We start from the raw sequence: 12,389 nt of genomic DNA on the forward strand, positions 1-12,389 counted from the left end.
GCCACACTTCACTCTCCCCACCCCGGTGAGACCCTGACAAGAGTTGAGGAGTCACTCACCCACAACAAACAGTTAAAAGGAAGAAAGCGGGTCTGGCGATATCAATGCACTTTGATAACAATAAACTCTGCTTTTAATTTATGCTAATGTGTAGGGCTGTGGTGACAGTAAGAACTAAATTACAGAGTGGCTTTCGAGCTGGTAATTATCCCTCCATTTTTCGCTGCTCTGGAAGATGGACACACAATTATGCTCTCTTGCTGTATATTAATACAGATTCTTGACATCTTCAGCAGACCTGGAGCTGTCATCGAGCTTTTTGTCTCCTTTAATTGAAAATTAATGGTTACTGGGTTGCCACGGAAACAGAGGCCACGGACGCCAATGGCGCTCACGTCTCACCGCGGGACTGGCGGCGTCAGGAGTCCGGAATGACCTTGAAAGTTAAAAGAAAAAAAAACTTAAAAAAGAAGAGGAGAGGAGGGGAGAGGAGGACAGGAGGGTGGGAGAGTGTGTGTCAGAGCTGAGGAAGAGAGAGAGAAAGGCGAGAAGGAAAGGAGAGAAAGGGGGAAAGAGGGAGAGAAGAGAGAGGAAAAGAAGGGATTAAAAATCAAAAAGAAGAGAGGAAATTCCAGAAGGTTGGGAGCATGGGTGCTGGAGAGGGGAGATGAAATTAGTAAGTTTTACCTTTAGCTTTTGTCTCTTACCGCTCTCTTTTTCGTAAAGACCCACTTAAAAACTGGGAGCTGGGTCTCAGCTTCAAAATATTCATGAGTCTATGAATCTATATTAGTAATGATGTCAGCATCTGCCTAAAGCACCCCCAGGAAGAGACAAAGAATCCCGGTCCCACGGGAGGCGGAGGCAAAGCAGAGGCAGAGGTGAGGTGTGCCGTGTGGCCGCTTCCAGGGGCCAGGTGGTCTGGTGCTGTCAGAAGCAGGGGGCCAGAGAGGGAGCTGCTGCATGGGGAGCCAAGAGCAGCCCCTCACATTGCTCCAGCGGCCATGGGCAGGGGAAAGGGCTCTGGGGGCTGGGCCTTCAGCTTGAAGACACAACAAAAGAACAGAGAGTCAGAGATGGGGGTACAAAGGGGAGGGTCCTGGCAGGGGAGGCAAGGCTTGGTTCTCCTGGGAAGATAAGAGCTAAAGGGGGCAGTTCACTGAGCCTCCTGGGCTTGGGCTCTGGGCTCAAGGGCTCTGTGGCTTGGGAATGTTTTTTCCTAGAAGTTGGCAGGCCCAGCACAGAGGCATTGAAGACCCCTGAGTGTTGTAGCAGGGAAGATGGGCTCCTTCCGTGTTCCTCAGCCCAGAGGCCACGCTCCAGAGACGCAATTCAGTTCAACAATTGCTGGATGTCTGTAGCGAACCAGGAGCCAAGCTCGGCTTTGGGGTCATGAAAACGCATCAGATGCAGACCCTGCCTAGAAAGGTTCAAAATCAGGGCTGGGAGTAGACAGACAAAAACAAACAACTGCAAATTTAGCTACCCCCTCAAAGATTCCTCTACAAAGATGTTCGTCACAGCATTGTTTATAATAGCAAAAATGGAGAGTATGGATAACCAACGACTGAGGACGGATAAAATGATATGCCTTATAACCCAAGATATGGAGCACCATGCAGTCATTTTAAATTACGTTGAAGAATATTTAATGGGGGAAAGGTTCTCAACATTTTGTTTCATGAAAAAATTTGTTTACAAAATGGTGACATGTTCATGGTTCCATAATCCTGTTTCTAAATTTTTTAAGACATGTGTACATTAAACGTGTCAGGCTATAATAAAAAGTGACACATACGTGTATGTAAGTGTATGAGTGTGTGATGTGCATGAATGAGTGTTTGTGAATATGTGTAGGGATGTGCATGAGTATGTGAGTGTGTGTGTGTGTGTGCGCGTGTGTGAACTTCAAAAATACTAGGAGATAAAGCCTCACCATGGTTATCTCTGGGTGGTGAGATTACAGCTGATCTTCTTTTTTTGTGCTTTTCTGTGTTTTCCAATTTTTTTTTTTTTTTTTTTTTTTTTTTGAGACAGAATCTCGCTTTGTTGCCCGGGCTAGAGTGAGTGTCGTGGCGTCAGCCTAGCTCACAGCAACCTCAAACTCCTGGGCTTCAGCGATCCTACTGCCTCAGCCTCCCGAGTAGCTGGGACTACAGGCATGTGCCACCATGCCTGGCTAATTTTTTTTTTTTTATATATGTATTTTTAGTTGGCCAGATAATTTCTTTCTATTTTTAGTAGAGACGGGCTCTCGCTCTTGCTCAGGCTGGTCTCGACCTCCTGACCTTGAGCGATCCACCCGCCTCGGCCTCCCAGAGTGCTAGGATTATAGGCGTGAGCCACTGCGGCCGGCCGTGTTTTCCAAATTTTTAAAGAGTAAATATATGTATAACTTTTATTAACAGAAAAAGAGAAAAGGTATTTTTAAAATTAGCTTCTCTAGAACCAGCCCCCGAGAGATAAAATTCCCAGCGAGGTGCTCCCCACACACTTCCGCAGAGACTGGGCCCCCTTGCCAGGGCTTTTCCCAAGAAATCAGACTCAGCAGACCCTTCCCCCAATCGTCAGAACCCCAGCCCAGGCTCTCCCCACCCCCAGCCTGCTGGCCAGGTATCCAGAGATGGGATGAGGGGCTGAGGCCCCCCAGGAGGGGCTCCAGGTTGGGCCCAGGTGAGCAGGCCCTGCAGCCTGAGACCTGGACCCAGGAACTCCCCGCCCTGGTTCCTGGGTGGACCTTTAAGGGAGCACCATTACCTTCAGCCTCGTATTTGGACTTACATGTGGGCCACCAACTCCTCAAGGGACAGGCAAGGGTGTCATTCATTAGGACCCCAATACCTGGCTGGACCTCATAACTCTTTGCCAAGGTGAAGATAAACCATGGGTATTTATTGAGTAATTATTTGTTGTTAAAACTCTAAAGTGGATATTATTGTGTCATTTCACAGACCTGGCAACTGAGGCCCAGAGAGGCTAATTGACTTGCTCCAAGTCACACAGCTGGTCAGTAGCAGAACTGGAACCCAACCCTAGGGACCATCACCCTTCAGGTTTGTACACTCTGCACCTGCTGCTTCTCTCACCAGGTCCGGGGAACTCAGGTACAACTGGAGTCTCTCTGAATTGCTAGGGTTTCTGGAATAAGCCCCATTCTGGGACGATCACCATGAAAAACAGCATCTTCTCATGGTCCTTGAGCCCTTGGCCCACCCTTGGCAGGGCTGGGACAGAGTAGTCATGTCACCCCTGATTACAGCAGGGACTTTGGAGAAACATGGGCTGGGAGTGGGGCTCCCAGGAAATGTGTCCTTTCTGCCTCTCACATCCTTAAACCACTCACCTGACCAGTGGGAGCTCTGCTCCTCAGCCCCAATTCACTCCTCCAGCCCTGCCAGTCTCCAGCTCCAAGTCAGATCCCCACACCCGTCCCTCCAGGAAGCTTTCAGGCGAGTAACTTCAAGCTGCCACTATTCCTTCACTCTGTCCCATAATAAATAAATAAAGAAAGCTGCCCTATGGCACACATCCTCCGTCTGCTGGGGCAGGCCCTACACCCGGCACCTTGCATGTGTTCACTCCCTCCGTCTTCTTCACAACCTTATGAGGAGGTGCTAGGAAGCACAGAGAGGTTAGCTAACTTGCCCAAGGTCACAGAGCAAATCAGCGGCAGAGCCAAAATTCAAGCCCATGCAGTCTGAAACCAGAAGTCACACTCAGAACCACACGCCAGTGATAATGCAAGCGTTTGAGGTTTCACTAGAAGTCTGGTGCGCCGGATGACCTGGAACTCAGTAGCCCATTTGGCCATGCTCCTGTGACATTTCAATGATGAGGCAGGCTGCGTGAAAGCATTGCCCTAGAACACTGGATCCTGCATTTGTGGACAGGTGGAAAGGCTCGTGTCCTTTCTGGAGGTGTATTGCACCTGCTTCGTTGGCCTGGGAGCCTCTCAGGATGAGGTCAGTTCTGTCCTCACTAGTCCCACCACCCACACTCAGGACGTGGGGAAAGGTTGGGGGTGGGGGCCGCTGGCTGCCCCCACTGGCTGGCAGAGTGACTGACAGGTCCCAGGGCAGGGCCTTCTGTGCCTCTGTCCCACCCCTGGCTGAGCCCTCAGACCCAGAGGAGGCCTGGCTTCCTCTCCTCTCACCTCCCTCCACCTGCCTGCCCTCCTCTGCCTCTCCCTGTCCTTCCCCCCACCTCCCCGCCTCGCCCCTGCACCGCCCTCCCCACCCACTTTCCCAGAGCCAGAACAAACAAGAAGACAAGCCCGGCAGCCGCGGCAGCAGTGGCAGTGAGGAGAGCAGGGAACTTGCCTTCATTTCCCCGGCTTCCCTGATCCCGACCTTAATCCCCGCTCAGCATCCTGTCAGCCCAGTTGTTCTCAAGCTGACATTGCTGCAGGCGCCTTCTCGGCAGCCTTTCCTCAGATCTGCCTCCTCCGGGGACTTCTAAAGAGGAGCCTGAGGTTTCTCTGTTACAGCCGGCTTCACTCGCTGCCCTCAAGCAAAGCCTGGGCTCCCAGGGGGCCGTGGGGAGTGGGGGCGGAGGGGGGCAGTGCCAGGCCTGACGTTTCAGAGAAAGAGAGGACGGAGGTGGCCGGGCCCCAGAGGCCTCCACGGCGAGGGTCAGGCCTGGGGCAGGAGTCCAGCCAGTGCTGGCGTCTGCTCAAAGCAGGGAGGGATGTGCTCAGGTACGTGGCCTGAGAGACAGAGGGGAAACTGAGGCCAGCACCCATGGAATTTGGGCTGGTGCCAGTTCTGGCTGTGAAGGAAGCTGGGGGGTCTGCGAGTTTCTGAGCAAGCCTGCAGGGCAATCACAGCCCAGAGTGGGTTTAGAGAAAGGGGCAGCCGTGGCCTGCACTGAGTGGGTATGAAAGAAAACACATACATACACATTCACCAGCGGACTTCCCGAGCACCTGCTGGGTACCGGGAGAGGTGTGGGAAAGGCAGCCTGGTGAAAGGGACACAGTGAGCCCGGCATGAGATGAAGCCCGATCCCAAACCCAGCTCTCCCATGGAGTGGCTGTGTGGCCTCAGGCCAGTCACTTGGCTTTTCTGAGCCCCATGTTTCTCATCTAGAAGGTTGGCGGGAAGGGAAATAATCAAAGTTCCCCTGCAGGATCAATGCAAAGTTTAGAGCCAGTATGTACAGAGCACCTGGGGTTTAGAATGAATTTTACTATCCGGGTCCCTGTTCACAGGGACACAAAGAGTCTAGAGCTTTGTCTGGGTTTTCATGAATGGGACTCTGTGTGCAAGCGAGAGCAGGTGTGTGTGCAGGCATGTGTCTGTGGGGGGCTGGGCAGGGCCCCCGTGAAGTTGCTGTGAGTCCCTGTGTTTGAAATCAGGCTCAGCCCACAGCCCGGACAAACGTCCAGGGCAGCAGATCTGGCCAGCCCTGCTGTCCCCACACACTCCCACCCTCTAGTTCGTGACACACCCACCCTGCCAAGGGGACAGGGATGCTGGAGGCTCCTGGGATCACAGGAAAGATGCTTCTTAACCCCCCTTACATGGTCCCTGTCTTCTGGGTCCCCTCAGAGCCACTAGTGCTCCAGGGACTGAAGTGGAAGGGAGTGCCCAGGACCCCAGGTGCTCAGCTTCCTGGGAGAGAGCTCAGGGGTGCAAGCTGGGTGGGCTTTGTGAGAGCCCATAGGGTCCCAAAGGCAGAAGGGCCAGGCTAGAGGTAAACAGGTTACCTCCCCACCTCGCCATTCCACAGAGTGGGAGCGGGGGAGACCGGGAGAGAGAGCTGAAAATCAGAATCCGGATTCAGTCCCTCCACCACCTCAGTAGGATTCCTCCCCAGAGCAGTAAAAAGAGCCCTGGCTCTTCCCATTGCCAGGACTCACACAGCTGCATGGCTTTAGGCAACTTACTAAACCTCTCTGAACTTCGGTGTGCTTGTCGGCAAAATGGGACTAATATTGCCTGTCCGTGTTGTGGTGTGGTAAAAACAAACCAATAACGGACAGCACTGAAAACGGGGCCTGGCACAGAGTACATGTTCCGAGGTGTGCAAACATCCTGGCTGACACAAGAACTTCTGACTCAGGATGAGGCGGGTATCTCTTTGAGCATTGCTTGTTAATAAGATAGAACATCGATGGGTATTTTAGGTTCCAGAAATTGGCATGAATGTCAAACAGTCAAAGCAGCCAGGTCAAGATGTCATGTTACAGCTGGGCTCAGTGGTGTGTATTTGTGGTCCCAGCTACTCAAGAGGCTGAGGCAGGAGGACCACTTGAGTCCAGGAGTTTGAGGCTGCAGTGAGCTATGACTACGCCTGTGAACAGCCACTGCACTCCAGCCTGGATGACACAGCAAGACCTTCATCTCAAAAAAAAAAAAAAAAATGAACAAAAAAACAAAACAAAAAATGTCATGTAACAGCTTGGCACATAATAGCTGCTGGTAAATTCTAATTTCCTTCCCTTCTTCCTTCTAACCAGCTAAATGTTATCATTCTTCCGACCAAATCATTCCCACCTTGGAGGAAGTCAAATTCTCTCCTGACCTAACCAAGACGCTTCCATCTCCTCTTTGTGTGTGTTGGGGTGGGGGCCTCTAGGGCCCACTTAGGGCACTGTTGTCTCCAAGTCTTTGGGAAGCCGCCAGCCTCAGAATTCCCAGGAACTTGTTAACCATACTGATTCCTGGACACCCACCACCTGCTGAATCAACACCCCAGGAGAAGCAGGCTGGGGGTCAGCATTTAATAAGCTCCCTCATGCATCTGATTTTCAAATTTAGAGAATTTGAATTTGAAGATTACCTCCTTGGTGCTCTTTTTCTTTTGCACTGGGCCAATGCTGTGTGCTCCTACACTTGTCAGACAGTGTTTAAAGTCCTTGTCTTGGGAATGTGGCCTCTTCTCTCCCCAGCCAGGAGGTCCTTGTGGAATACTGGCTGCAAGAAACCCTGAGACCACTGGGCAGGATTCTGCCCCGAACCTTGGTCCCATTGTCCTGTGTATGCTCCTCCCCTACACTGCGGGAGTTGGGGGCTTCCGGGTCCATCTTCCGCAGTGGGCTCTGCATTCCTCAAGGGTCAGTACCTCTGGGTTCCCCCAGCAGGTAGCCTGGGATGCCACTGGGGCTGCATGCCAAAAGAAGGCATTGCCTCCCTGCCCTGGCATTCAGAGAGACAGGCTCAGGTGGGGGGCAGGTTGCCTTCCGACTTCCCTGCCTGCAAGAGTGTCCCTGCACTGGGGATTGGTGAGCAGGGCCACTTTCTGTTGCTTCTCCTGTCCCTGGTTTATCACCTGAAGGAGGCTCACCTTGGTGTTTGGGTAAGGATGGGGACAGGGATGCTTCTCAGATCTTGGATGGCTCATCTTCCCCCATATTCCAACTCCTACACCCTTATATAACCACCTTAGCATGAGTGCAGTGGACCAGACCCTTACCAAGGGAGGTGCCCCTGGGAGGAGGGAGGCAGCAGGGTATGTGAGGGCTCTTCTGGACTCAGACGCCTGAGTCTGAAGTCCCGGGTCCTCGTCAACCAGGTGGGCAGACTGTGGCAGGCCCCTCCCCAGTTACCTCACCTGGGAAGCAGGGATTAAAAGCTGTGAGGCCTAAGAGACACCAAGGACATAAAAGTGCTAAGTGAACATGCAGTAAGGATCTTTTTATTCTTATTTTATAGAATTAATCCTTTTGCATCCTCCCCCGTAACAGGTGCAGGCTACCTAGGAAGCCCCTTGTCCAACTGCCTCCTCTCGGGGAGTCCTAGCCTCAAGCTGTCTGGCTCTTAAAACAAGCCCATCTGTTTGGGAGGTTTCAGAGGCAGCTGGGAGGGGCCCCCAACCACCTAGCTCCTTCCAAATCGGCGGAGTGGGAGAGCCCCACTCTGAGGCAGCCTTGAGCCCCGATGTCTGCCCCGGGGAGGGGAAGCACCCGGGGAGGAGGACTCTGGGAGCCAGATCCCGAAACTCCCATGGGCGTGAGACCAGAAACCCAAACCCTGGCCCCCACCCCACCCCCTAAGCCACTGTCCGGAAAAAATAAACTATTTCCTGCAACCAGCTCCGAAACAAAGTCTGTGAATGCGCAGTGACACATGTTACATAAATAGAAGCCACAGAGGGGAAAAGCCTGTTTTCTCTTTCATTATTTATCACTCTCTAACCATCTCCAGCTGGGTGAGTAAACAGGCGCATTGGCCCATAATGAGGAACAGACTGCTGCCGTGGGGCTGCCGGGGGCGCGTGTGCGAGTGCTCGAGTGCATGTGTGCGTCTGTCTGTCCGCCCCTGCGAGGAAAGAGTGGGAGCCTGCACAGGAGGAAGGCTTGTGGGGGACGGGATTCCAGAGGGCAAGGGCCACCTGGTGCCCTGCTGGGGTGGGACAGAGCCAGTCTGCCACCTCCTCCCTTGGTGGGGGGACTGGTGCGCTGGGTGGAGGAGTCAGAAGGGGAGAGGCTGTGTGGGTGGGAGAGGGTGAGAGAGGCAGGGGCCAAGTGCGAGGCTGCAAATGTGCCGGGTCTCGGGTCTAGGAGCATGAACTCGACAGGTGGCCTCTGGGAGTGGGGCTGGGGCAGGAGGGCATGTGTAGTGCTGTATATAAGACCAGGAGACTGAGGGAGTGTGTGTGTGGCGGCGAGGCCACATGCGAGTGTCTGCACGGGGGTATGTGATCCTGGTGGCATAGATGGGTATGCATACTTCTTTGACGATGGGAATGAGTGTGTGTATCTGCACGTCACTATGGGAGCATGGTATGTGCATGTTCGATTTTGTGGCCATAGGTGGTGGTATTTGTGCTCTCCTTCCAAAAAGATACATTGAAGTCCTAACCCCAGCACCTCAAATTAATTTTATTTGGAAATAAGATCATTGCAGATGTAATCTGAAGATCCTTGTGAGGACGGAGGCAGACGTTGGTGTGACGCATCTATGAGCCGGAGAGCACCTGGGGCTACCAGAAGCTGGCAAGAGGCTAGGAAAGATCCTCCCCTGCAGGTCTCAGAAGGAACCTTGATTTCGGACTTCTAGCCTCCAAAACTGTGATATTAGTACAATCCATTTCTGTTCTTTTAAGCTACCCAGTGTGTGATACTTTGTTACGGCGTCCCCAGGAAACTAACACAGGCATATATGAACCTGCCAAACATGCCATGTGAGCTTGGGCGTGTGTAAGTGTGGGAAGCCATGAGAATGCTTGTATGCATGTATGTGTGTGTGATCCTGATAGTGAAGATGGGTGTGATACGGGAGTATGAAGCTACGTGTGTGTCTGTGTGTGAGTGTGTAAGTAGCAGCACACACATGCTCAGTATCTATATATCATCCTCCTGGAAAGGAACCCAGCATCCCTCCTTCACATCTGGCTGCCTCTCTCTACCCCCAGAACCTCTCCCTGACCTTGGGCAGCCCTGCCCACAGCCTGGTCCAAAGGACAGGGGATTGCTCATCGGGGACCCAGATGAGGCCAGGCCTGAAGGCTAGGGGCAGTTAGGTGAGCGGTCTGACTCTTTGTGGTCCTGGGCATTCTTGCCTGAAGACTGATTTCTTCCTCGCCATTGTGCTGGTATCACCCATCCTGCATGGGGAGCCGTAAGTGAGACAGGCCTACACCCAGAGATTCTTAAGCAGTACTGGATTCCTAGGTTGTGTAGACCAGCCCCATCTGGTCTAGACCACTGGATGTCACAGAGCCAGCTGGAGTCCTAGTCTCCCAGGCCATGTTCAGACCAGCCTGTCTCCCCACTGGAGGATCCCGCAATTGTTCAATTAGTCAACAAAGCACATGTTCTGAGGCCCATGTGTTAGAATCCTCAAAGGCATCCCAGAGAGAGGCCTTGTTATAAAACCTCAGATGAGCCACTTCTCTCTGAGCCTCAGTTTCCCCTATAAAGAGTGGACAACCGCTCTTGCCCTGCCTACTTCATAGAGATGCTGTCAGGATTAAGGGGCCCCATGGACATGAACTTGCCTTAAAAAGAACACCTTATAAAATGCCCCCCAGAGCCTGACTGTGAATGGCCCATCACATACAAAGACCTGTGGCATCTCTATCATCTCTAGGGTGATTTGCCATGCATGTCCTTTTCAGCTTCCCATGGCTTCTTCCCTTAGCTCTGAAATGGTCTGATTTAATTCAGGGTTCTGCAAACTGTGGCTTACAGACCAAATCCTGCATGTTTTTGTATGGGCTGTGAGCTAAGGATGGTTTTTATAGATGAACATTTGCCATTGACTTGATAATAGGGAGTCTTAACTTTGAACCCCAATTGAGCAAGATGTTACCCCCTCCCTCCAAATTCCATTCTTCTCATCGGTAAAGCTGTGTTACAAAAAATTGTACTCAATTATTGTAATTTCATCAATGAAAATTTTGTAGAAAATTGTTTACCATGGAAGTTGGTAAACTCCACTATAAACTATTACTATATCAATCCCTGTGTAATATCCTCAATTTTGCCTCTTGGCTTGCAAAGCTCAAAATATTTACTATTTGTCCCTTTACAGAAAAAGTTTGCTGGCCTTTGCCTCCACTACTCAACTCTGCCATTGTAGCACAAAACAGCCATAGATACACATAAACAAATGGGCATGGCTGTGTCCACTTCAACTTTATTTACAGAAACAAGTGGTAGGCAGGATTTGGCCACAGTTGGTCAACTCCTGCAGTCGAACACTGTAAGCCCGTGGCCATTTTGATTGGCTTGGAGAGGAGCAGTAAGTCCTTAGGTCCACATCAGCCAGTGTTTGCCTGAATAATTCACTGGACTGAATTGGGCAGAATTCAGTCTGAAGCTGATGGGACGCCCTCCAAGGACTCTGAGAATAAAGCCCACCCAGGGAAAGGCAGAGTTAAGCAAAGTAGAGAACCCAAGGCCATCACTTAAGCCCCCAGATCATGCATCATCTGCAGCGAGCCCTACCGCCTTGATTGTCAAGTGCAGGAGTCAGTCAACTTCCATGGTTATTTCAGCCCATTTGAAGTGGATTTTCTGATGCTTACAATGATACAAGAGCACAAAAGAAGAGTGTCTCATTCAGCCTGGGGCATCCAGGGAAGACTTCCAAGAAGAGGTGCCATCTGAGCTTGGTCTTTGAGTTAGCAGTGAAAGGAGAGGGAGAAAAGATATTCCACACAGAGGGCACAACGTGAGAGGAAGCCCAGTTGCACGAAAGCGCACAACACATGCCACAAGTCCCAGGTGGCAGAGTTGGGAGTGGCCAGGGATGGAATGGTAGGTTCAGGAAAGGACACCTTGTGCCTTGTGCACCAGGCCAAGGTGCTTGAATTTGGAATGGGTCTTGAGCAGGGCATGACAAGTTCAGGTCGGCACCTTGGATAGAACTTTTTCACCACCGTGGAAGGAGGCACAGGAAGGGGATCAAGCTGGAAGGGAGGAGGCCAGTTAGGAGGCGACTGGAATACTCCAGGTGGAAGATGATGAGGGTCCCGACAAATGGCAGTGGGAGAGGAACTGGAGAGGAGGGGATGACTCTGGAAATGCTTTGGAAGCCACATCCACAGGACTTGGGGACTGACGGGATGTAAAGAAGGGGTAGAAAGATTCAAGGGGTGACTCCAGTTTCTAGAGTGACTGGGTGGATCACAGTGCCACCAATGGAGGAGCAAAAGCAGAGGTAGGGCATGTTTTGGATAAAGATGATGACTTGGGGCCTGGGACACCCTGAGTTGCGGATGCCATCACTGGAGGCCCACAGACACGGGCAAGGGATCCAGGTCCCAGACAGGGATCATACAGGAAGCCACCAACTCACAAGTGGTAGTTAAAGCCCTGAGAGTAGGTGGGCTTGTCCAAGAGGACAGGTAGATTGAGGGAGCCACGGGGCAAGAAGGAAGCCTTGAGAAGACCAAGCGCTTAAGAGGGGAATGGGGGAGATGAGATGCACCCGCAAAGGCACGTGAAAAGTTAAAGAAGAGAACGGGAGGGCAGAGCGTGGCAGGCACTGGCTCCCGGCCCGCGTCTCTCAGCATTTGTCTCTAAATGTAGAAGGCTGCTTACTGCCAACACCTGCTCTTTGCCTGAGGGCTTTTTCCTGGCCATGGAAACACCCTTGGCTCCAGCCCAGGGCAAGCGGGAAGTGTGGGGAGCTAATGCGCCTGGAACCAGGCCTCCACTGGGGACTCAGGGGAGTTGGTGGGTAAGTACCCCAGCTCCCTTGCCCTGGGATCTGGTTAAGTTGAGGTGTGTTTCACACATCCTGGAGTCCCCAAGTGCGCGAGTCCCCCACAGGATTGCCCTCCTCTTGCTCAGTGGTAGCTTTCCCTTCCTTCTCACGGCCCCACTGCCCTGCTGGTCTCTCTGGGACCCCTCCCAAGTAAACCACTTGCACTTGAATCCTTGTCTCAGAGCCTGCTTCTGGAAGAAGCTAAACTAAGACAAAGGTATCATGAAAACC

General features: G+C 52.1%; 1 long non-coding RNA gene across 1 annotated transcript in view; it reads left to right on the top strand.

Annotated features, from left to right (window-relative positions):
• LOC123631854 overlaps positions 1-8,962 on the top strand; it is a 28,167-nt gene extending 19,205 nt beyond the window's left edge. Inside the window, exons 2-3 of the long non-coding RNA XR_006733247.1 lie at positions 2,952-3,053; positions 8,840-8,962. This is a non-coding gene — a long non-coding RNA (uncharacterized LOC123631854). The remainder of the gene's footprint in view (positions 1-2,951; positions 3,054-8,839) is intronic.
• Positions 8,963-12,389: the final 3,427 nt, after the last annotated feature.

This window comes from Lemur catta, chromosome 2 (genome assembly GCF_020740605.2).
Source record: "Lemur catta isolate mLemCat1 chromosome 2, mLemCat1.pri, whole genome shotgun sequence".
NCBI lineage: Eukaryota > Metazoa > Chordata > Mammalia > Primates > Lemuridae > Lemur > Lemur catta.